This window comes from Lissotriton vulgaris, chromosome 10 (genome assembly GCF_964263255.1).
Source record: "Lissotriton vulgaris chromosome 10, aLisVul1.2, whole genome shotgun sequence".
Lineage (NCBI taxonomy): Eukaryota > Metazoa > Chordata > Amphibia > Caudata > Salamandridae > Lissotriton > Lissotriton vulgaris.
The window spans coordinates 763,558,344-763,582,553 of NC_141698.1; the positions used below are offsets into that span (position 1 = coordinate 763,558,344).

General features: G+C 44.4%; 1 protein-coding gene across 1 annotated transcript in view; it reads left to right on the plus strand.

Moving 5' to 3' along the window:
• Positions 1-24,210, plus strand: part of C10H10orf67 (chromosome 10 C10orf67 homolog) — a 2,378,031-nt gene that overhangs the window by 2,121,557 nt on the left and 232,264 nt on the right. The gene's annotated exons all lie outside the window — the stretch shown is intronic.

A 24,210-nucleotide genomic window follows, 5' to 3' on the forward strand; every position in this document is an offset into this window, starting at 1 on the left:
CAAAGCCTATCCAGCATCACAGCTGATTTTCCACTGTAGATTTGGGAAGAAGGCACACCTGTCCAGCCTCGACGACGCTCACGATTGTTTTTGGGCTAATGAATGAGTCACTGAATTTGAGCATCAACTAGTTCGAGCGTCCATGTGTGTGTTACTATGCAATCGTCCCGAAAGGCGCAGGGGTCCCTTGAGTGAGCTGTGAGCTGTAACTATTTTACAATGGCGCCAGCAAGCTGCCAGCACCGTTGTAAAATAGCTACAAAGTTAGCTTGCACAGGAAGCACTTAGATAAAATAAAGCAGCACCAGCTTCGTTTTATCTAGAGGTTCCTGTGCAAGCTAACTTTGTAACTATTTTACAACGGCGCTGGCAGCTTGCTGGCGCCATTGTAAAATAGTTGCATGAGTGGGGGTTCAACTTTTGAACCCGTTACGCTCGCGGATTTTTTTTTGCGGATTTCCCAAAAATCCGCAAAATCCGCTAGCGTAACGGATTTCCCGCTCACACTTAATGAGGACTGATTGTTTCTACAGGTTGATATCATTCCCCGCCCCAAACGGCTGGTCTGCCAAACTAATAAATTGCCCTTGTGACGATTTATCCACTCAGTCTAATATTCATTGCATCTTTTTTTGTAAATATTGTGAGTGGGGCATTAAGAGGTACTTGCTACCCATCCTAAAGCTGTGGGGTTTGAGGCAATGCAAACCAGCTTTGATTAGACTGTATATGTTGCAAGACGAACCCACTATGAATGCAGCTGTTAAATTTCTGAAATACGCTGTAAGATGCAGAGGGACGATGGCCTAACGATAAACGATTTGTATGACTGTATTATATAGTACATTATTACATTTAATAGTACATTACAATTTTTTTAGGTCCATTTTTAACATACTGTATGAACTGTTTTTTAACGTGTTTTTGTTTTTTATTTATTTACTAACTTATTGTTACGCAAATCAGCGCATCAATTTGAACAAATGTATGCTATGTATGATATGCTTTTATATTTCCATGTGCTTTTATGGTTTTTTTTACAAACACCGAATAAAGGTATCTTTGAATTGAATTGAATGAATAAAGATCACAAAATACAGGAGTCCTTCGCAACTTTATCCCTTAATTCAGAAAAAGCAGTTGATAGGGTTAATTGGGATTTCTTAGAAAAGGCCTTGCACTGGCATGTTATTAGATCAATCGTCCTTCAAACTTATCTCTTTGCGTTATTCTTCCCTTCAATCTTTGGTGCTTGTTAATGGTATAAGATATCCTTACTTCCCTTCACGAAGAGGAACGCATCAAGGGGCCGATTATGATGGCGGACGGACCTGAGTCCGTCCGCCACCATAGAGTAGGAGGGACCATCCGCAGGGTTGCGGCGGTCCCTCCGTGCAAATTAGGATGTGACCGCCACCCTGGCGGTCACATCCTGTATTTTTATCATTGCGGAGGGTGCTGCTTGAAGCAGCACCTGCCGCAATCATAATAAATGTAAGTTGTGCATTTGCATGCACAAAGCGGCAGGCACCTCGCTGTGCCTGCCGCTTTGTGCAGGCAAATGCAGGGGGGTACCATAGGTACCCTCCATGTGCACCCCCACCCCCCTCTTCACCCCTGGGGGCCCGCAACGGCCCCCCAAACACAAATCCGTATGCCTTTACACGGCGGAAATGCCGCCTTGTAAAGGCATCTTTCCGCAGACATCCTAATATGGCTGGCGGTGTCTGATAGACACCGCCAGCCATGTTAAAGCTTTTCCGCCGCGGTCGGAAGGCGACCGCGGCGGAAAAACTGCGGACTGAAAAACGATCCCCCAGCCATCCTAATCAGGCGGGGGGTCTTTTTCAGTCCGCAGCGGTTTTCCCGCATCCTCCGGCCCAGAGGAAGCGGGATCACCGCAATCGTAATCAGGCCCTTAGTGTGTCCTTTATCAGGTTTACTATTTGTTTTAGCACTAGACGATTTTCTTCACCAATTGAAAACCTCAGCAAATTTTACTGGCTTCAAAACTCATGATAATCATATCAAATTCACGGCCTATGCAGATGACATTCTTCTTTTTAATTCCCGCCCTGAAAGATCACTTCCTGCTTTTCTTTATGAATTTGCACTCCATTCTGCAGTATCGGGTTATAAATTAATCATTGATAAAACAGTTGTACTATCCTTAAAACAAATATTGCCAAAAGGTATACATGAAGACACAGGTCTCTCCTGGAACTCTAAGAACACTCTTAAGGATACAGTTACAAAAAAACTCAGAAATCCTATCAGAAAGACTATCAACTCTTTCTCAGAAATGGTCTGTTCTATCTTTCTGGTGGGGTCGCCTTGACAACATCAGTTATGGTGCACCCTGTTCATTTAGCTAAAAGCTTTTTTGCTGAAATGTATTCTAATCAATTTCATTTGGCAGGGTAAACCTCTTAGAGTTAAATTATCATGGTTAAAGCTTCCAAAATCTAGTGGGGGTGTTAATTTCAATGACCTGTTTAATTATCACAAAGCCTGTGCATCAAGCAACACCAGCCTCATCTGTCATTATTGACGGATACTCCTCTGAAACTATGGTTTTTACTGGAACAGGCTATGACAGCAACTTTTTCACTCAATCATATACTTTTTTATGTCCAACCCTCCTAAATATTGGTTTCCTAACACCATTTCTCATGCCTACACCCTTTTCAAATACCCATTGATCAATTTCTTAACAGTCCTATTCGGTATAATAACTTTGGGGCATATTACCAAGCAATAGCGATAATTATCGCTATTGCTTGGTTAGAGACAAAAATTTACCGCTGAGCTGCGGCGATTTTTACCGCAAATAAACCTTGGTATTACCAAGGTTTATCGCAAATGCCATAAAAATTGCCGCAATGGATGAATATCGCTGAAAAGTCAGCGATATTCATGCATTACCGAGCTAATGCTCTTAGCCATGTTATCCACCTCGCATTGGATAACACGGCTAAGAACTGCTCAGGGCAGGTGTTAGCTTTTGGAGATATTCGCGCTTAGCGCGAATATCTCCAAAAGTTGGTAATAGGAGATAGCGATGTTAGCGACTTTTTTCAGTCTCTAACATCTTGGCACACCCACTTTGCATATCATTAGTGATAAATATAACTGACATGCAAAGTGGGGCCCAAGATGGTCCCTATCTCGTACTAGCTGTCGCTAACTGGTGTTAGCGACAGCTAGGTAATAGGGAGATAATTTTATCTCCGCTTCCTTGGCTTTTAAAGCCAAAAAAGCGGAGATAAACCCCCTTGATAATATGCCCCTTTCTTTTTTTTTAATGGAGAACTTTATTCTCGAAGACCTGATTAAACAAAGGCATGGTATGTTAAATTGCTTTTGTAAGGCACACAGCTACCCAAAAAGGGTTTCCCAGCACCAGCCAGTCTAGGAGCAAGCATGGAAAATATTGGTTAAATAGTCATGTTTTTAAATTATTGCGAAAACTTGCAATATTTGTTTCAAGGCGAACGGATGCAGGCAAAATATTCCACAAAGTAGGACCGAGAAAGGCAAAAGAGCGACCTCCCATCCGTGAGAGTCTAATCCTGGGCTCCAAAAATTTTCCCTGAGTAGTAGAAAGCAGTTGCCGTGAAGGATAAGAAGGTTGGGTCAAGGCCTGCAGGTACAGAGGAGCAGTGCAAGACTTGATCTTAAATAAGAGGCTCAATGCTTTAAACTTAACACGACTTTCCACTTACAACCAGTGGAGATCACGTTAGTAGTTGGTGATGGAGGTGGATTTGGGAATTCGGCATAATAATCTCGCTGCCTGTTTTGCACTACCTGTAGCTTCCGCACTATATATTTGTTGGCCCCTAGATAGAGAACGTTGCCATAGTCCATTCTTGAGGTCACAAGTGCCTGGACCACCGTTTTTTGGGTGGAACAAGGAAGCATCCAGACCACTTTTTTCAACCACTTCAATACAGTGAAGCAGGTAGCTGCCACTTTTACAGCTTGCTGTCTCATGGACAGCTGATCATCAACAATGAAACCCAAGTTGCGGGCTGGCTGAGTGGGCTGGGGGCAGTACCCAGTTTAGTGGGCCAACGACGGGGCCCCATTGTTCTTTGTTATTCCCAAAAACAAGAACGTCGGTCTTATCGCCATTAATTTTAAGCATGTTTGTTTGCATCCATGCTGCAACTTTCGTTAAGCCATCTTGTAAAGCTGATGGATCGGACCCCTTCTCTGAAAAAAGAGAGAACATGATCTGGGTATCATCTGCGTAAGAGAATAGAGATAGCTCAGCTTCTTCTACAATGGTCGCCTGTGGTTTAACATAAACATTAAAAAGTAGTGGGCTAAGAATAGAGCCCTGAGGGACTCCACACTCAGATGAAAAAAATGTAAATGTGGCAGCATCAGAAAATATTTCAAAAGTGCGGTTGGTGAGGAAAGATACCAGCCATTTCGGAGCTGCACCAGACATGCCGAGGGATTGGAGGGATCATATTAGCACGTTGTGAGACACCGTATCAAAAGCAGCGCTTAAATCGAGTAATATGTGGGCTGCTGTATCCCCCATATCCAGACGGTGTCTCAGCATCTACGTCACGCCCAGCAGAGTAGTATCTGTTGAGAAACCGGCTCTGAGTCCGGATTGTGAATCATGCAAAAAATTGGAGGATTCAATAAACTGTGCCAGTTGGTCATTTATATGCTTTTCCAAATTTTTTGAATAAATCGGGAGAAGGGAAATAGGTCCAAAATTGGAAAGTTGGGCAGGGTCAGCGTTAGCTTTCTTCAAGATTGGAAGAATCATAGCATGCATCCACTCAGGGGGAACATTTGCCTCTTGTATAGAGGCATTAAGCAGATTCATAATTAGTTCAAGGACGGGTGTATCAAGTTGTTGCAGCACCCTAGAGGGAAAAATGTCCCGAGGTGAACCTGATTTAATACTGCCCAGATTTTTAGTGAATGAGCTTGTATCTAGTGGTAACCAAACTTGCAATTTATTAATGGATTCTGTTCTATCGGTAACCTCCAGTTCAAGGCTTTGTTGCATAGTTATGGCTGTTGGAGGTCTACTCAACATAGAGTGAATGTTTTTGACTTTGTTCACAAAGAAATTGGCAAGATCATTGCATTGTGACTCATCCAAAGCAGGGGCGTAGGTTGAGTGTCTGATCCTGAAAGTTTTTTTACCATTGTGAACAATGTTCGCGGGCAGTCCTGCGCATTAGAGATGGTTCATGCGACGTAGTTTGCACGTGTTTATTTGCAAAGTGCTTGATAATTTTTTAAGGCGTTTTTGTATTTCATTTTGGACTCAGTGATATACTTTCTCCTCTAGTGTCTTTCTAAGTTTTTACATTTGCTCTCTTTTTTGTTTTAGTTGCTCCATGAACCAAGGGGCAGAGGAGCGGTAATTATATGCTTTTTTATTAGAATTCGGAAGGCAGTTGTCAAGTGCTTTAAGAATCCATCCTTGGATTATATCTAGAGAGGAGGTAGAGACATGGGGTTAGAAGGAGAACTGTTAGAAAGATGCTTATTCAGAGCTTTCATGTCCAATTTACTCCGGTTTCTGGATTTCTGCTGTGAGCCAGAAATCGTTATAGGTGGGTTGGTTGAATCAGTACAATGGAATTTGATTAAAAAATGATCTAACCAGCATAGGGGAAGAGGTGGTGAGCATTGGATATCGGACAGGTTGGAGAAAATAGGATCTAGTAAATGACCTGCCTTTGAGTAGGGCCTGTATTGCACAAAGGCAAATTCATTGCAGCGAGATCTGAGATCAACATGCAGCTGGTAGAGCATGATGGGTTGTCCAAATGTATGTTAAGGTCTCCCAAAATCATGAAGTTGGCCGCCTTAAAAAGATGAGGGGAAATTAATTCTGGAAAAGAGACCGCCCAGGAAGGAGGCGCTCCAGGGGGCGATAAGCAAGCCAGACAGAGTAAAATGAGGGGTCGACACGAGTTTAGAAAGGCCTGCTTCACAGCCCTTAAGCGTGAGTCCATCCAGTTTGCATGAATAGGATTTTTTAAATATTATAGCAATTCCACCCCCTAACTTAAGTTCCCTCTCGACTCTAACTATAGAATAGTGGAGGGGGAGGGCCAAGGCTACATCTGGACCTGAACTCGCGTGCAGCCATGTTTCTGTTAGAAACATAGCATCAGGCTGTTCACTATTTAAAAAGTCAAATATAACCAGTTTATGTTTGGAAAGAGAGCGACAATTAATATTCCAAAAGTTAAAAGTCGTATCAGTGAGTTTACAGCAAGTGGAGGGGCGGTATATAAGAGGGCTATTAACACTGTATTTTCCCTTAAGGCATAATTTGTAAAATTTAAAACTACAACAATTGCATTTGGAGGATTCATCCAAAAGATCAAGGCACTCACATTTGGTTCGAGAGAGGCCACGATAATTTTCAAGCTGTGCAGACGGATTTCTTTTTGGGGCAGAGTCATTTGAGGAGTTTTGGCCAGGGATTGGGGCCCCTGGTCCCATCCGGACACGGACAGGCGCAGACGGGTTTGGCTTTGGCGCACCTTCGGCACGCCGCCGGCACGCGTCCGCTGCGCGTTCTATGATGCATCTGGTTTTATCGCAGGAGGTAGGTGCCACTAGAATGCCGACCTCCTCCCTACTGTTATCCAGACTGGCGTGGAAATAGTAAGTTTAACCCCTACGAAATCCAACCCTTTCCCTTCTGTTGCAAAGACTGGAGTGGGAATAGTAAATTTAGCCCCTCCGAAGTCCAATGCTTTCCCTATTGTTGCACAGACTAGAGTGGAAATAGTCAATCTTACCCATCCTAAGCCTAAGGCTTTCACAACTGTTGCACAGACTGGAGTGGGAATAGTATATTTAACCCCTCCAGTGTCCAAAACTTTCCTTACTGTTGCACAGGCTGGAGTGGGAATTGTAAATTTAACCTGACCAAATTCCAACACTTTCCCTATTGTTGCTTAGACTGGAGTGGGTATAGTAAATAAATATAACCCCGCAAAAAGTCCAACGCTTTCTCTACTGTAGCACAGATTGGAGTGGGAATAGTAAATCTTACCCCTCGTAAGTCCAACACTTTCCCTAGTGTTGCACAGACTGGAGTGAGAATAGTACAATTAACCTGTCCGGAATCCAACACTTTCACCACTGTTGCACAGATTGGAGTGGGAATAATAAAATGAACCCATCAAAGTCCAAAGCTTTCCCTACTGTTGCACAGACTTGAGTGAAAATATAAAATGTATCCCCTCCAAAACCTAATGCTTTCCCTACTGTTACTCAGACTGGAGAGGAAATAGTGAATGTAACCCCTCTGAAGTCAAATGTTTTTCTGTATTGGGATCATTTCTTGTTTTCATGTGTCCTTTTTACAATAAATATAGTTATTGGCACTCTTTAAATCATTTTGACTTAGCCGAGAACAGTTTTTATTAGCTTTTCTTCATAATGATCTATCTTTTCCTTGTCGCAGATTTCTGCCAACCTTTAAAAGTGCATATTCTTTACAGAGAGCATTTTTATTACTGGGCTGCTTCTCTCATAGTAATGTGACTATTTTTTGTAATTTTGTCATCTGTGTTGTTTTTTTTTCTGTACAGTCCACTACAACAGAGAAATTCTTTGCTCAGCTTTGGAAAACTCCCTTGGTAAACTCATTTCTTGTGCCTGTTCAGACTTATCACCTGCCCATGGTATTTGAGTCCTGCACTGGAGTGAGGGGTTTTCCTTAATCCACTCCAGTTCTAACAAGCGAGGCATGCGACCCAAGTGCTCTGCTTGGAGATCCTTAACCCTTTCGCTGCGGCGGCTATTCCACCGCAGCGCTAACAGGGTGGGGCGGCCGCGCGGCGGCCGCATGCTGGTGACAGAACCGCTCCGTCACCAGCCGCGGTTCGTGACGGAGCGGTTCCGTCATGGCCCGCCCCGCTCAATAGAACGTGCCGCGCAGGCGCGAAATCAGCGCTGCGCAGGTGCTGCGGCCGGGCCATGACGGAACCGCTCCGTCATCAGCACAGCCCAACTGCAGCTGATGACGGAGCGGTTCCGTCATCAGCATGGAACGTTTTAACGTTTGTCAGGATTCACGTAGATTTGTCGTGGATTTGCTACAATATTTGTAGAGTGAGTCTCAGATACATTAGTGGCCATTTTGGGTGCTTTTCTGGTGTGCCATTCCACCTCAAAACTGTTTGCACTAGTTATTGTTTCAGTAGGTTCATTTCATTTTCATATAACCACCATGTCACCAGAGTCATCTATGGCTTTAATACACTCTTTTTGTGAGCAATCACATTTTTGTAACTTTAGGAACTGCTGTGGATGTGTTCCAATTTAGATCTTTAACATGTTAAAAAGAAGTCATGTGCCATTTTCTATTATTTTATAAGCAGGATCCTGGAATTTTGCCTCTTCGTATTTCACAAAATAGATCCCACATTTTGCAAACTGAGTGTACATTTTCTTAATTGTTTGTATTTCAATTTCATAGAAAAGCTTGTAAATATTCTATCTCGCAGTGAAAAAAGAAATGAAAAGTTTGAATTCTGGGCAATTCTTGACATATAGATGTTACAAACGAATCTTCGGCAAAATCACTTTTTTTATCTGAGTCTATTCCCTGATACATCTATTACATTTATTTATTTTCAAGACCAGATTTCACTTTTTAACTTGTGTCTTCCTCGGTCCAATTCAGGAAAGTAATATTGACTGATCTTATTGTCAGAACTTCAGCACTTCAAAGTGACACTGTTGGAAATGTCTTATTACTTACCGGTAATCTTCATCACCCCGATTAGGGTCCTCCCCGTCCCTGTCCTAACAACGTGAGGCAGCCAATCACAACGCCAGTATTCAAAAGTTACATAAGCCCCTCGCACCTACCGCCATGCCTGTTATCAACAAGACTCCGACACAAACACAGCGGGAGGGCGGGAGGGTACAGAATTCAAACCTTTAAGTAATAAGACATTACCCCCTCATGGGTCCTCCCCGTCCCAGTCCTAACAACGTGAGGAACTCACAAGCAGAGAACCAACAAAAAACGCAGGACACCAGGGATCCATGCAGAGTACAAATCAGTAAAGATCAATGAACAGCAACGTCCAAGACGCCAACAGAAAAACAGCCAGCAGAGGCATGTAAAACAACAAGCCAAGAAGGTAGCACAAATACGAGATGGGACAGCGGGTGGCCACCCAACAAATTCCCGGATAGAAAACTCCTGCCGCCCCAGCCCAGGAAGCAGGCACAGAACGTGTCTAACGACCCAGCACCAGAGATGGAGGAGGCAGACCCAAAGGACCGCAAAGGCAGGCAGACCGCCAAACTCACCCACTGACCAACCCCAGAACCGGAAAACCATATCCCCCAAGTCACACCTCCACAGGAGACAAACAGGGCAGGAGAAAATGGAAAAACACCAGGGAACAAAGGTGGGAAAAACCGGAGAGTCCAGCGAACCACCAAGTAAGGGGGAACAAGGGACCCCCCCAGCAGGTAAAACAGGAAAAACACCTCCAGCTGCCAAAGGAAACGGGAAGAACCCCCAGGCAGAAAGACCGGAACAAGCCACAAACCAACCCAATCCGGCAGGAACTCCTAACAGGGAAAAGAAACGAGCAGAGCACCCAAAGCACCCAACCGACGAGCAGAGGTGATGGCCAGCAAAAAAGCCACAGTAGCTGACAACCAGAACAAGACAGCCACCAGCAAGAGCTCAAAAGGGGGCAACAGCAGACCCCCCCAAACAGCAGGCAAAAACCCAAGAAGGCACGAGTACAGGAGAGACCGGCCGACGAAGCCGAAAGGAGGAGGCTCCAGGACCCCGACAAGCGCGAACCGCCGCCCACTGAGAAGACAAACCGGAAGGGGCAAGGCCCTGTAAAAAAAACAGTCCTGAGAAAATCCAACACAGAGGTAGGATCCCCCAGTACAGGAACGGCCCAATGGGAAGAACACAAAGAGAAAAAAGAACCCCAAAGACGACCACAGCACCCAAGGGCCGAAGGCCGACGAGACAACGGGATGCCACGAGCCACCACAGAGGAACAGCCCAAAGACGCCAACCACAGCCGCACAAGAGCCAGGCCGTCAGAAGCAAGTGACATCAGGGCAAAAACCATCTGTGGACCAAAAAGCGGAGCCGGAGTCAATGAAGTCCGGCCAAACCTGACCCCCGCCAGCAGCAGCAGGAGCAGAAATCAAAGACAGAGAGGTTAACGATACAGACACCTACACACACCCCCTTACATCCCCAGACTATGCAGGAGGAGAACAAGTAGGGAAGGCACACAGAAAGCCCGAAGGCCAAGGAAATGTGCAGGGGCCATGCAAATCCACACCAAATTGAACCAAACAAAGAAAATGCGCCGCTGAAGCGAGCACAGAGGGCACAAAACAGAGGACAGGAGGAAACGGCCCAAGCAGCGTCTACAAACGAAAACGCAGTCAGTCCTGAACACAAACTCAAAGCCCACAGAGGAGACACGGCCCAGAGAGAGCTGCGGGAGCCCGAACCACCAGAGGCACAAGACACACCAATGAGCCATAGAGTCGTGGGAACAACACCTGGAAGCCAGCAGGAACAGAGACATGCAACTGGTCCCCCCAAGAAGGCCCAAGCAGCAAATAGCCACGGGAAGGCCAGCACGAATCAAAAAACTCGGCCACCACCAAGGACCCCAACGTGGCGCCCAACCCCAAGGACAGGCGTCCAAGGACAACAAGAGGAGAGAAGGGAGCTGAAAACGCACCCCAAACACCAGGTCGGGAGAGCAAAGCCACCAGGCCAAAGTAGGAACCAGAACAGGGGAGAGAGGAACCAGAGCCATGTAACCTGCACTGAAAAGGACCCAAAGAGCCAATCAGAAGAAACACCAAGGACAGGAGGAACAGGCAAACCCAAGGAACCACAGCCGTGGAGGCAGCCACCACCTCCTGGAACCGCAACCAACCCCAAAGGGCAGAAGGGCGACCCAGCAGGACCCACAAAAGAGCCAACAGGGAAGAGAACCGAGCCGGAGGGTGAAAACAACCCCCTGCAAAGTGATGAACAGGCCCAGAGAAACCGAAGGCCCCGAACAGGAACCAGAAGAAAAATGGCCAGAACCACAACGAACCCCAGGAACCGGAGCAAGGCCACAACGCCACCATCGCCAGAACAGTCACAAGGAGGGTGGAAGCAGAAACCGGACAAAAGCCACATAGGGAAAAGCCAACAGCACCCCCCAGGCGGTCACCCACCCAGGTATGGACCAGGCCTAACCCTGCAGTACGAAGAACAGGTGCAAGCAGAGCGGAACCGCCAACCAGCAAAAAACCTGCACAGCAGGAGCCAGCACCGCGGAAAAAACCTGGGGAACAGGAGAGAGGCCGAAAGGCAACACCCGAAACAGAGAAAGGAACCCATCCACAGCAAACCACAGGAACCGCGGGCCAGCCAGACGGATGGAACGTGAAAAACAGACAACACCCAAATCCAGGGAAGACCAAAAAAAATAAAAATAAAAAAACACCCACCAGGAAGAGGGGAATGACAGACCGCAAGGGGAACAACCGACCAGCGGCTCCAAATGGTATAAAGCCCCGGGACACAGAACCGTGCAAAAAGGAACCAACGGGCGCCAGGACCAAGAACAAAGAGGAAGAGGAACCTTGGCCCGCTCCGCCACCGGAACCAGCACAACAGCGCCCAGAGACAAAAAGAGACCGATGCCCAAAGAAGAAGGTAAATGCAACACGGGCCAAAGGACAACGGAGCAACCGTAAAAACAGCCCAAAAAGGGGGACAGCCCGGAATGGAATCCGGAAACCAAGAGCGAAGACCGACAGGACCCACCAGTCGGAAAGCAGACCGGACCAACAAGCCAGGAACAACGGATCCGAGCCCCCAAAACCGTAACAAAAACAGCAACGGAGACAGGGAACCCACTGCCAGATGAACACCAGGAGTGGGACACAGACCCAAAGAAAAAGAGACGCAACCGCAACCACCAGGTCACAGAGACCCCCCTCCCAGGGCACAACAATACCCAAAACCCTGGACGACCAACACCCAGGGGCAGCCGTAGGCGCAACAGAGGCCAGGAACCAAACGGAACACAGCCTCCCCCACCCCCGACCACGAAAGGGCCGAGAGGAAGACAGAGCACCACCACACAGACTGTCAGTAGAGGGAGCCAAACTCCACACAACCCATGAGAAGGAACAGTGAAGCACAGGCCGAACAAGAGCCAGCACGCACCCCAAAAGAAGAAGCAACACATGGAAATGCAGGAAAGTGAGAAATAAAGTCCGCCAGGCGAAACCACCATCCCAGAAAACGAGGAAAACCCTGCGTATCTGCCGCAAGCCATGCATCAGACAGGATATCCAACAGGACAACATGGAAGGAAAAGGTCAACCACCACAGAGTAAACAAACTGTGCGGAAAACCCCACAGCATCCAGGGATCTAGGGCCACAACCCAGCATCACCCTAATAAAGACCTATCCTCAGGACAACGCAAAGTAGGCCCTGGCAGCACATACTGGGCAGCCAATACCAACAACTGTGGAAAATCACAGATTGAAACTATATCAACCCAGGTAATTGGACAGCATAGGCAGGAAGATCTCGTGAACACCAGTAGCCCTTCACAGTATTCAGCGCAGCCCCAGAATCCGCAAAAATTTCATCCACCTGCAGAACCTGGAAACTATGCCGCATGGAAACAGCCCAGGCAGGCACAGGTGAAGACGACCCTTCACACATGGTGAGTGAACCAGAGCAATCGAACCAAACAGGAACTCACCACGCAACAAAGGAAGTGCCCAGCAACCTCCAAGCAACACTGCCCCCAATCACCAAATCACACAACGTGAGACCAGTGAAAATTACAATGGGCAGCCCTGTAGTCTCCACCCACAGCCCCAGGTCAAAAGACCATGACCGAGGGGGCCGGACGCTGCACTAGAACCACAGCGCCGGAACGACCCGGGGCCAGGACACCACGAAAACTCCCCGCCCCAGCCCAGCACATGAACGGGGAGAGTCCCTGACCCCAGAACAGGAGCACAGCTGACCGGGGGACCGGAGTAGCCGCGCAGAGAGAAAAACCCACAGGAAACAATGCAGAAGTAAAAAAACTGCAAATGAAATACTCCTGTGAAATACACACAGTAAATAACGCAAAAGCATAAAACTGCAAACGAAACACTCACGGCACCGTCCTGAAGAAAGCCAGAAACAGAAACAGGAACCGGGAGCACCAGCGTTCCGACAGCCATCGGAGCAGGAAAAAAACAGGCATGGCGGTAGGTGGGAGGGGCTTATGTAACTTTTGAATACTGGCGTTGTGATTGGCTGGGTGGAGGCAGGACTGCCTCACGTTGTTAGGACTGGGACGGGGAGGACCCATGAGGGGGTAATGATAATGCTACATTTCTCCCACACACCACGCAGTCAAAGGTTTTTACCTCTTTTTATGTTGGCTGTTTTCGACTTCATCCCTTTCATGGAAAATATACATCAAAAGTTAACCAATATACAAATAATGCATTTCACAAGTCAGGCCAGTTACTCCCTTGTACGTGATTCCCTGATGCAATGGATAGGAAACACAGATCATTGCAAGCATCGAGTTTGAGCACTCAATACACTACCTCCCAGAAACTACATATAACTGACATAGCATCAATGATATTGAGAAGGTAACTTAGCTATCCCACCATAGAGAATATTGGATCGCCAGATTCACTTACTGTCAACGGCAGCTGGTAATTTTAGCAAGAAGGGCGGTGGGCAAGCCACACATGGACACATACACACCTACTCACACTCATGCATTCACACACATGCACACACACACCTATTCACAAAACTCACTCACAAATAAACGTACTTATATTTATACATACACACACATATGTACTAAACAAACTTAAAACTTAACCGCACTGCAACTCTCCGGTATGGAACCCTCAGAGGTCCCATAAGGGTTGGGACTGCTGCCTCTTCCCATTGGTCAACTAAAAAGAGGCAGCAGTACTTGTCATTAAGTGATCGGTGAGGCTGCTGAACCCACTACACTTTGTGACGAGGTGTCACTGATTAACAATCAGGCCTGTGAGCTTCAGGGCTTGAAACTGACAAATCATCAGCTTGGCAAACTTCATCTCAAGCAGCGATGCACCTGCTCATTTAGCACATATCTAGCTCCTAGCTTCCTGACTTGACAAGAAGAGTGTCTTTCAGGCTAACCTTTGCTCAGTCTGACAGATACTCCTGTTGGCGGGAAAAAGGTGATGGACTGCAACTGCTCATTGTTCCAGTTTCATGTAATGTTGACTTGTCTTATGGTGATTTCTAAAATACAATTTGCAACTGAAAGTACGCAGATTTAATTTGGCACAGAATTATTTTTTGTGGAAGAAAATACCACTTCGCAAATTTTGGAGGACATTATACCACATATATTACTTACTTAGGAAAACATTATTTGAAGAAATTGAGCACAACATCTGATTATTTTGCAAATTTCTCCAGTATTCACTGAATCGTCGATGAACCGATGGTTGATGGTGAAATTCTCACTGATGGAGAAGGTCTTGTGGACAATGACGTCGTCGTTACCATCTGCAGTGATCCCACCGATGTTGCAGCCGCTGTCGTCTTGACTGTCATCGTAGTAGCTGTCACCGACGAGTCCATTGACGGTGCAGAAACCTCAGATTTGCTTGAGGAGGCTGGAATCTTCAACGACGAGGCAGTCGACGAGCAAGAAAACTGGTCCCTGACAGGAGTCAGAGAAGCAGAAGCTGGAGCTGAAGAAGACTTTGAAGTCTCTGCCTGAGGTTTTTTGTGGTGCTTCACCTCAGATTTGTCCTGGGACTTGGATCTTTTAGAGTCCACATGATGGGAAGAGAAACTGTCCTCCTTTCTTTTCCTTAAGGAAGAATGGGCCTTTTCCTCAGGTTCAGACTCCGAGTCTGAAGATGCCTTCCTCTTCTGGAGCCAGAGTAGTAGTCTACACTCTCTGTCCTTGAGTGTTTTAGCTGAAACATATTTGCATTACCTGGGTTTGTGGGCAGGGTAGAGGCAATATAGGCACTGTTTGTGGGGGTCTTCAGAGAACAGCCTACACTTCCCACAAGTCTTACAGGGCATAAACAGCCCTTTTGTAGGCTGTTTGCAGAAGGTGGTCAGAGTAGTTAATGGATATTCTCAGCATAAATTGTAGTGTAGTATGCACAACATATCACCATTACCATCATAGGATTTGACATCAATTATTTAATGTTTACAAACCACATTCAATGCATTTCTTTAGTCAGAGCATTAAAAGGGATCAAGGTGCTCAAAGACGTGGGTGACACTTGAATGGAGGTAGGGAAGGTAAAAGTGAATCGGTAGGTGAAGGACAGAGTAAAGGAGTTTGTGACATGGAAACAATACACAATATATACAAATAAGCCTTTACAGTCTGTGAAGTTCTGATTGTTCCTATATACATTGCTCATGGGTACAATTTTAGAGAATACATTGTCGCCCCTGAGTATGTAGGTTTAGTAAAGACAGTCGACGTTTCGACCCCTGGTAGTGATGAGGGTTATTCGTAGCCTCTTGATGGGGTCTTAATCAGGACAGGTGAGCACCTAAGGGGTAATGAGTAAAGTTCAGCGCTATGTAATTAATACATGTATATAGTGACATGTGGGTCTGAAGTAGGGAAAAGGAGTCACCTCCTTGGATTAGGATGTACTAGATACGTTTAGATCCTGGGCGGGCTATCACGAAGTTCGGGATTCGCTGTAAAAGCAAAACACGTGTCTAGACATGTCTGTAGAGATTTCCTAATTAAGGGGAAACTCAAGTGATAATATACTCACATGTTTGTCATTTGTCATACCGTACACAGGTCAGGTAGTTTTTACTTGGGTCCCACCCCGTACAAACCTACCACTTTTGTAGGCTGTGGCATCTCAGAAAAGGCATAAATATGTAGTCCAGAAATACCTTGAAAGTAGCAGAAGCTGGGACTGGAGGTCAAAAGTTGAAAATAGAATAATGTGACTGAGCAGAGCTCAGAAAGAATCCCTATCACGTGAGGTGCAGTAAGAAATCTGAGGTATGGTGGCTCTGCAGGGGAAGGAAAGTCTGAGGTCTCTGCTGTGATTGGCTGTACTTTCATGTTATAAAATAAGGTTGATAGGTTACTGAAGTAAGTTTTCTGTTCTGGAGCTCTATGGTAATGTTTTAATACTGCTATTCTTACTGTTACTGTGGAACTGCCACCATGACGATGGGTAAGATTCAAAGCATGTGAATCTATAAAAGATATCAATACTGGAGAGCCACAATGTACAGGTAAGTAACTTGTTTTTTATGAAATGTGACATACTCGATTTTACACACTTCTCCATGCAAAAATAACATATTTATAGTTTCCTAGTTAGACATGTTGAAAATATCTACGCATAATTTGTAAGGCCATATGCTATTTAAAGGGTGGTTGGCATTCAGGGAATGACAATAATTAAGCATGCATTTCATTTCTTTCATCTCACATTACTAAGGTGGATAAATATTCTTGTATATTCATGGATGTATAACATCAACAAAAATATTTAATGTATTATATCACCTCGGCAAGATCAACCTAAAGTAGGACAGTATAGTATAGCAAGGGTTCTCCAACAAGTACCTCAGGAGCTACAAGTAGCTCACATGCGCAGTAGTCCAGTAAAGCCTGTGGACGCCGCGGGGAGACTACAGCTCCCAGAGTGCTCGGCCAGCACTTCCGCCCACTTCCGCCTGCCAGCGCGCCCGGAGGCGCTTCAAAGGGAGAAGGCTTCATCCGCGACGTGGGACGCGCGCGGGCGCGCGCCGGGCTAAGCCCGGGCAAAGGGCGGGCCCTCTGTGGCCCTCAGTGGACAGCAGTGGTCGGGCGGGCCAACCCCCTTGTTCATGTTACACTTTATTTCGTGAGTACTGTCTGAATTTAATTAGTTTTTAGCCTGTGCTTGCTAATACGAACCCCACTACTATTGGTATGCCGCCCAAGGAAATCAAAGGGAAGAGTGACACTGTTGCTTTTACGGGCGCTATGGACCAATTCATTAAAAGATTGAACTGTGTGGTGGATGAAAGCATACATGTCATGGAAAGGAGGGTTTCGCAGGAATTGGATATTGCGAGAAGATCTTCTCTTGGGCCATTGGCACATGCTCAAACACCTATTGCTAAAGATAGAATCGAAACAGTAGGAAAGTCTAATGGTTCTCACAGTAATGGAACCAATGTGGATACAATTATTAATAACGATATATTGAATGTCACAGAGAATAGTACTCTAACTGTCTCCGATTCTATTTTACAATCACCTAATAATTTACCCAATGTTCGTGCAGCGCCGGTATCTGCTGAGCAAGTTAAAGTATATAATACCAGGCAGCAGAAAGGGATGAACGCTGGGGCTATTCCAAAGATTACACAAGGGCCTGTAAATAACACTAGTGGTAAGAGAAAGAAGGGTCCTAAGCATCCTGTGTCCCCTAATAATAGTTTGGGAGGGGCTGCTGACACAAACAAGAATGTAATCAGGATTGATGTAGAAGGGGGGGATTCTGCTTCTATTGCTATACTTGAAGCACTACGACATATGCTCCACCCATTAGAGGAGAGACTGAGTAAAATAGAGGTATCCTTAAAACGCATAGAGAGGGATATTAAGGAGAGAATAGATATCCAATTGAGCAAGTCCTGTTTTAACCCGCAATCAACATTGACAACAGCTGTTCCTGTAAAAACCTTAGATGCTATACCTGCGCAAAAGGAAAAAGTAGTACCTAAACCAAATGTGGCCGACCCTACTACACCTTGTGATGTACCCAACCACCAACTGCAAAAGCAAAGTACACCGGATACAATAGGCAGTAAGGGGATAATAAAAGTAAATAGGCCTAGTAAAGACCAGGTCAAGGATGTACTTAACCTTCCTCCGGAGGTTTGCCCATTTGTGGCTATCTTGACTGGAGTTCCCGAGCTAGGTGAGCAGGAGCTGGAAAGCACATCTTACCTCTGGAAAAGGGTGACCCAATGGCTAAATACCAATAGGCCGTTGCCCCCTGGCCTGAGGGGCAACATATTGAGTATTAGGCGAGTATCTTGGGTGGGCCATATGACGAAAGATATACAAGGGGATAGCATAGTTGTCAATTTTGATAATCCAAGAATAGTCAATTATATCTGTAATTGGAAGTATCCTAATCCAGACCCAGCCACCACCATACATCCATTTAAATTAACACATTTTTACCCACCCGGTCACTTTCATACTAGAACAGATGGGTGGACCACGGTAAGACACCGTGGAAGGAGACACCAAAGAGGAGGCTGGTTAGGTCAAATCCACCATCCCTATAACTTCCTCTCCTACAATCAATTTGACTGCCTCGAGTCAGTTGATTGACTACAGGTATCAACAATGACCACTAGTTCAGAGGAATCTTCTTCTTTAAATAATGCAACCCCCATACCCAATGTTGTACCTCCTAAGGAGAATGGGGAGGCGAATACACCACTTAACCACCAGGAGACTGGTAGTGAAAAATTTTGTAATAACATTAATATGGCAGGGTATGACCATGAAATACGCATAAGTTTGCGTGATCCAAAGGGAGGAGATAGTGATAACAGTGGGTTATCTGTGGATAGGCACTCAAACATCCATACCACTACTGTTAATAATATACTTCCCACTGTTAAATCTAGTACACCTTGCTCAAAAGAGAAACCCTCATTGTTAAATTTAGTTTCTTGGAACATCGCTGGTGTTGGTACAAAAATGTGTGACCCTGACTGGAATAGTTATATTAATTCATTTGACATCTGTGTGCTACAGGAAACCTGGGCCACGGATCAGGTCCATAGAATAGGATATAGAACCTACCAAGTGGCGGCCGTCCCTTCAGTAAGAGGGCGAGCCTCGGGAGGGTTGGTAATATGGATCAGTATAACTATTGATGTGGGGGTAAAAATGTTAAACACCGATTCCTTAGACATACTTGGATTGAAACTAATTACAAGTGAAAAGAGGGTAATCAATCTCATAAATGTGTACAATAGGCCTTTTCCCGCTAATAGGGAATCTCCATGTATAGAGAAATTGGAAAAGTTTATGGACACCTTAGACCATGCTGAAAGTATTATTTTATGTGGTGACCTAAATTGCAATTTTGAGCCGATTGTGGGGATGGTTAAACTGTATGAGGATGAGGACGTTGCTAATGGGATACCAGCCCTGAATAATGGAACTGTTCCAGGAACCATATTAGCCCTCCAGATTTCAGGGCTGTTTACAGGTTACGGTCTAAGAGCTTGTAATGGGCGCATGCCATCAGACTCCCCGAGAGCACTTACCTTTAGTAGAGGGAATTGTAGTAGCAAGATAGATTATGTTTCTGTTTCTTTTAATCTGTGGCCATATACAAATGATTTAAAGGTTAGAGAACGTTTTGAGAGCGATCACTTCCCGTTGGAAATTAGTTTTCTGTCAAGTATCCTGATAGAACCTGTTGTCACTGAGGGTATGCATAGCCTTGAAGCACCATTAACCTGTGACAATGTTGTAATAAGTAATAATCGAAGGGCCGTTAAATGGGCGTACATTCTTGAGAGAAAAGACTTGTTGGCCAACATTTTTTCCACATTTGTGAACTCTTTTGAGTCCTATAATATGGATGAATGTAAACCTGGCGAATTTATTGGACTACACAAATCTTTTTGTAAAAAACTGTTTGATCTTATTACTAAAAAACCTAGGAAAGGTAACGGGTCGGCGAATACAAAACCTGTAGGCAAACCCTGGTTTAACAAGGAATGCCGAGTAGCCAAGACCGACTTGATCAATGCGGTAAAAACTAAAAGCTCTGCAGAACTTAAAGCAAAAAGGAAAATTTACAATAAAACAATAGCCACCGCAAAATCATCCTGGGACGAGGAACTGTGGTCTAGTATGTTATCAGCTGCAAAAGCTAAAGATCACAGGCAGTTCTGGGAGTTAGTAGCCAAAGGGAATAAGCCAGACAAAGGCTCAAGGGAGGTTTTCCTAAATGAAGCTATATGGGTTGATCATTTTACAACATTATATGCAGCCCAAATTACAGAGGAAAAGCTTACGGCAAACCCAAATGAAATAGTAACCCAGATAGAGGATGTTGAAAACCCATTGGTAATCTTTGATATACAAGAGACCGAAACAGCAATTGCTTCTATGAAGCAAGGGAAGGCCCCGGGTCTGGATAAGATCCCTGGTGATCTTTATAAACACAACATGGAGATCTGGGTACCTTATCTAAATCATTTGTTTAATGTCATCGCAGCGGGTGACCAAATCCCTGATACATGGGATGGGGCTGAAATTATCACCATTTTTAAAAAGGGGGATAGAGGGGATCCAGCGAACTATCGCCCCATTAGTCTTTTAGACATAACGCAAAAAATGTATGCCAGACATATCCTGAACCGCGTAAATACGTGGTTGGAGGAAAACCTGATTTTATCCAAGTATCAGGCAGGGTTTAGGGAAAGGACTGGGACCATCGACCAGGTATTAAGGCTATGCTGCTTGTATTGGAAATATGTCATCATCCGCAGAGGTAATCTATATGTTGCCTTTGTAGATCTACGAGCAGCTTTTGACCTTATCCCCCGCGAATTATTGTGGAAATCACTGAAAAATCAGGGGTTCCCAGATGAACTATTGAAATTAGTGACTAGGTTACACCAGAATAATTATGCCAGGGTAAGATGGGGCCCTAACGGTGAACTTACAGATGCAATCCCTATTAAAAGGGGAGTACGCCAAGGGTGCGTGCTGGCACCTACACTTTTCTCCCTCTATGTAAACGATATTGCAGTTTATATGGAGAATTGTGACAATGATTCTCCTCGCTTGGGAGGGGAACGAGTTCCGTCCCTCCTCTTCGCGGATGACACAATTCTCATTTCTCAAACTCCCCGGGGCCTACAGATTTTATTAGATAGGTTCCAGCAGTATTGTATCACAAAAGGGTTAGAAATTAATGTAAAAAAGACTAAATATATGGCACTTAACCCTCATAAAGGTTGTAGGAAAAACTTAACACTGAATGGAGAAAAACTCGATTATGAACTAAGTTTCACTTATTTGGGGGTGTTATTAGATTCATCCTTAAGTTGGAGACCCCAATTAGAAAAATCCAAAATTGTGTTTAAACAAAATTGTCTACCAATATTGAAAAGGCATAATAACTGTGCAAACAAATCAGTCACCCCAGCGTTAGAACTCTTTAAATGCAAGGTTCAGTCAGCGGTTCTGTATGGGGCTGAACTTTGGGGACCCGTATGTAAAAAGACTTTCGAAATCTTGGAGAACAAGTTTTTAAGGGGATTACTAAAGGTTCCCAGTAACACTCCACTATTACCCCTACTCCTTGACATGAACATACGGCGTACCGACCTGCATGCAATATTAAGACCATTATTGTTATGGGTCAGGTTGTGGATTACCCCAGAGCTAACTGAATATAAAAATGGATTGGTTGAAGTTTTGAAACTGGACACGAGTAACAAGATCCCTTGGTTTAAACACGTTAAAAGCTGGTTAACAAAATTGGGTTTATCCCATTTTTGGAGTCAGCCGGAATCATTGAATGTGTCCTCAAAGAAAATAGTTAAACTTTCTTTTTGGGCCTTTGTGAGTCATGATGCTGTATATGTTCGAGCACATGGCCCTTTAACCGAAAAAATTTTATTGGTGAAAAATGTAGCCCAGTTTGAAATGTTTCTTGATGAGATTCAGCCACCATTAGCGAAAACCTTGTACTTAAAGTATAGGTATGGTATACTAAGAACTCGAGAAACCGAGTCAAAATGGGGGAACGTTAGTAGTGATAAATGTACCCTATGCACAAATAATGCAAGAGAAGACACTCTTCATATTTTGTTTTTCTGTCCAAGTTATGTGGAAACTAGGAAAAAATGGATAGTGCCATTGTGCCGTAACATTGGAATAACTTCGCATAAGGAAGCTGGAAGAATATTAATTACGGACACTAGTCAAGTAATAGTGTTTGGTATCAGTAGATTCCTCCTGGCAGTAAAATTCATTAGACAAAAACTGTCACTGCCATTTTAAATGTCTGGCTGTTATAATCCAATTTAATCCTTTTTCAACTGTGTAAATATTTTAAACTTTTTTTTAATTATATTTATTGATGTGTGTTTCAAGCCCACTCCCGTGATCTAGCTGTGAAGGCTCAGGGATAGTATTTGGTAAAGCACTAGCACTTTTTGAATTGCACACTTTTGTATACTGTTGACGATAATGTGGCCACGTATATGATGTATTTTGTATATATATTATGTGTTTTGTATATCTTTTATGATGCAATTGCAACGAAATAAAGATTATTGAATTGAATTGAATTGAATTGAGGACAGTATAGTATAGCAAGGGTTCTCCAACAAGTACCTCAGGAGCTACAAGTAGCTCACATGCACCTTAGAAGTAGCTCTCAGAGGTGAAGCTAAACCCAGCACCTCATACACAGGGCATGTGCTTATTGAAGAAGGCAGCACTGCTCTCCTCAAGACCCTTAGAGTTGCATCCAGCCAAACCAACAGCAAGGTCTCATGTTAACATTCAAACACACTCTGTCAGCCTACCGCCTCTGCCACACAGCCTTCTGTCTCCACTCTCAAACTAACAGTCACACTATGATAAGTGTTGATAATGGGCAATGAAAGAAGAATGCAAGTGTGCCAGCAGTAGCTAAAGCAGTACCCAGCGTGAAGTCATAAAGTATGGGACTGCAGAATTCAGAGTGATCATATGTGATTTGAGTGCCAGATTAGCCCAGAAGCTGAGGAGAACACGGTATGTGTCAAGAGCTGAGAAAATGAAGAGCATCAAGTGCATGGGTGAGTGTATGTGCATGCATGTGTGCATATATTTTGTGTGTGTGTTTGTGTGTCCCTCCCTAAAACAGTATTGATCAATAAAGGTATGCCTGGTGTTAAAGGCCACCATAAGTAAATGCTATGCCTATCATAAGGGGTTCATCTCTGGCACAATTGTTTCTGATCATGGAATGATAGTGGTAATTGCACAACAATGGTCATCCTTGATATATTTCGGGCATTCTTTATCTATTGGTGTCCTATGGACAGCAATCACTGACATAGCAAGTACTTGACTGGCCTACTTCTCGCCATCCCTGGCATAATGTTCCCCCCACAACCACCTTTGCATAATACTGTGGTCATCCTTGCCATTATCTTGTCCATTCTTGCCACAATGCTGGCCAGGCTATAAACATGGGCATTCCCAGCATGCAATAGGCATTGATGATGTTAGGGTGAGCATCCATAGCCTATGAGATGGATTTGTACCTGTCAGTATTTGATGAGGATGCCAACCTAATGTTTGGGTGATGTGTACACAAACATTAAAGCATACTTTCAAAGAAAGTATTACATTTTTTCAGGAAAGATTTCTCACCTGTGAAATTTAGTTTGTTTGCCCAAACTAGCAAACAATACGTATACTTTCAGAAATGGCTAGTCTGATGAAGACTAAAGGTTGCATTTCCAAAACACACTTAAAGCTGTTGGTTGCCTGAAGAACTGGGTGGAGACCATGGATAGTCCTTCTAAGGGTGGTCGCTACTGTAATGCTAACATATGTGATCATTATTGTACAGTAATAACATTACCTAGTAGCTCTGGAGGATTTTCATGGAGCACAAGTAGCTCTGACTGAATAAAAAGGTTGGAGAAACCTGGATAGACAAATCAAACACTGTATGTGATGGCACAATTATCCCTTTGTACAGTGATAATCTTTATCTTCTGTTTAAATCGTAATATTTTAGGCCCAGTTTTGCAGCATTGTCTGGCTTTCCTAATACCTTCCAGTTTCACCCAAAATGGCACACCGGCTGAGCACTTCGGAGTATGAGAGTAAAACAAAAGCCAGCAATGTTGGTTTATCACAGGACCTACAGATGTGTTCAGTTAATGAGAGTTAATGCTTTACATTATGTTAAAGTTTAATTTATAAATGTGATACTTGATCAGTATTAAATGCATATTAAAGTGCTTAGTGTAATTTCCTTAAAGGCTAATAACGTTTTTCTCATGTCGTAATGTTTACATTCTTTATCAAATTCATATTTTGAACTCAATAGT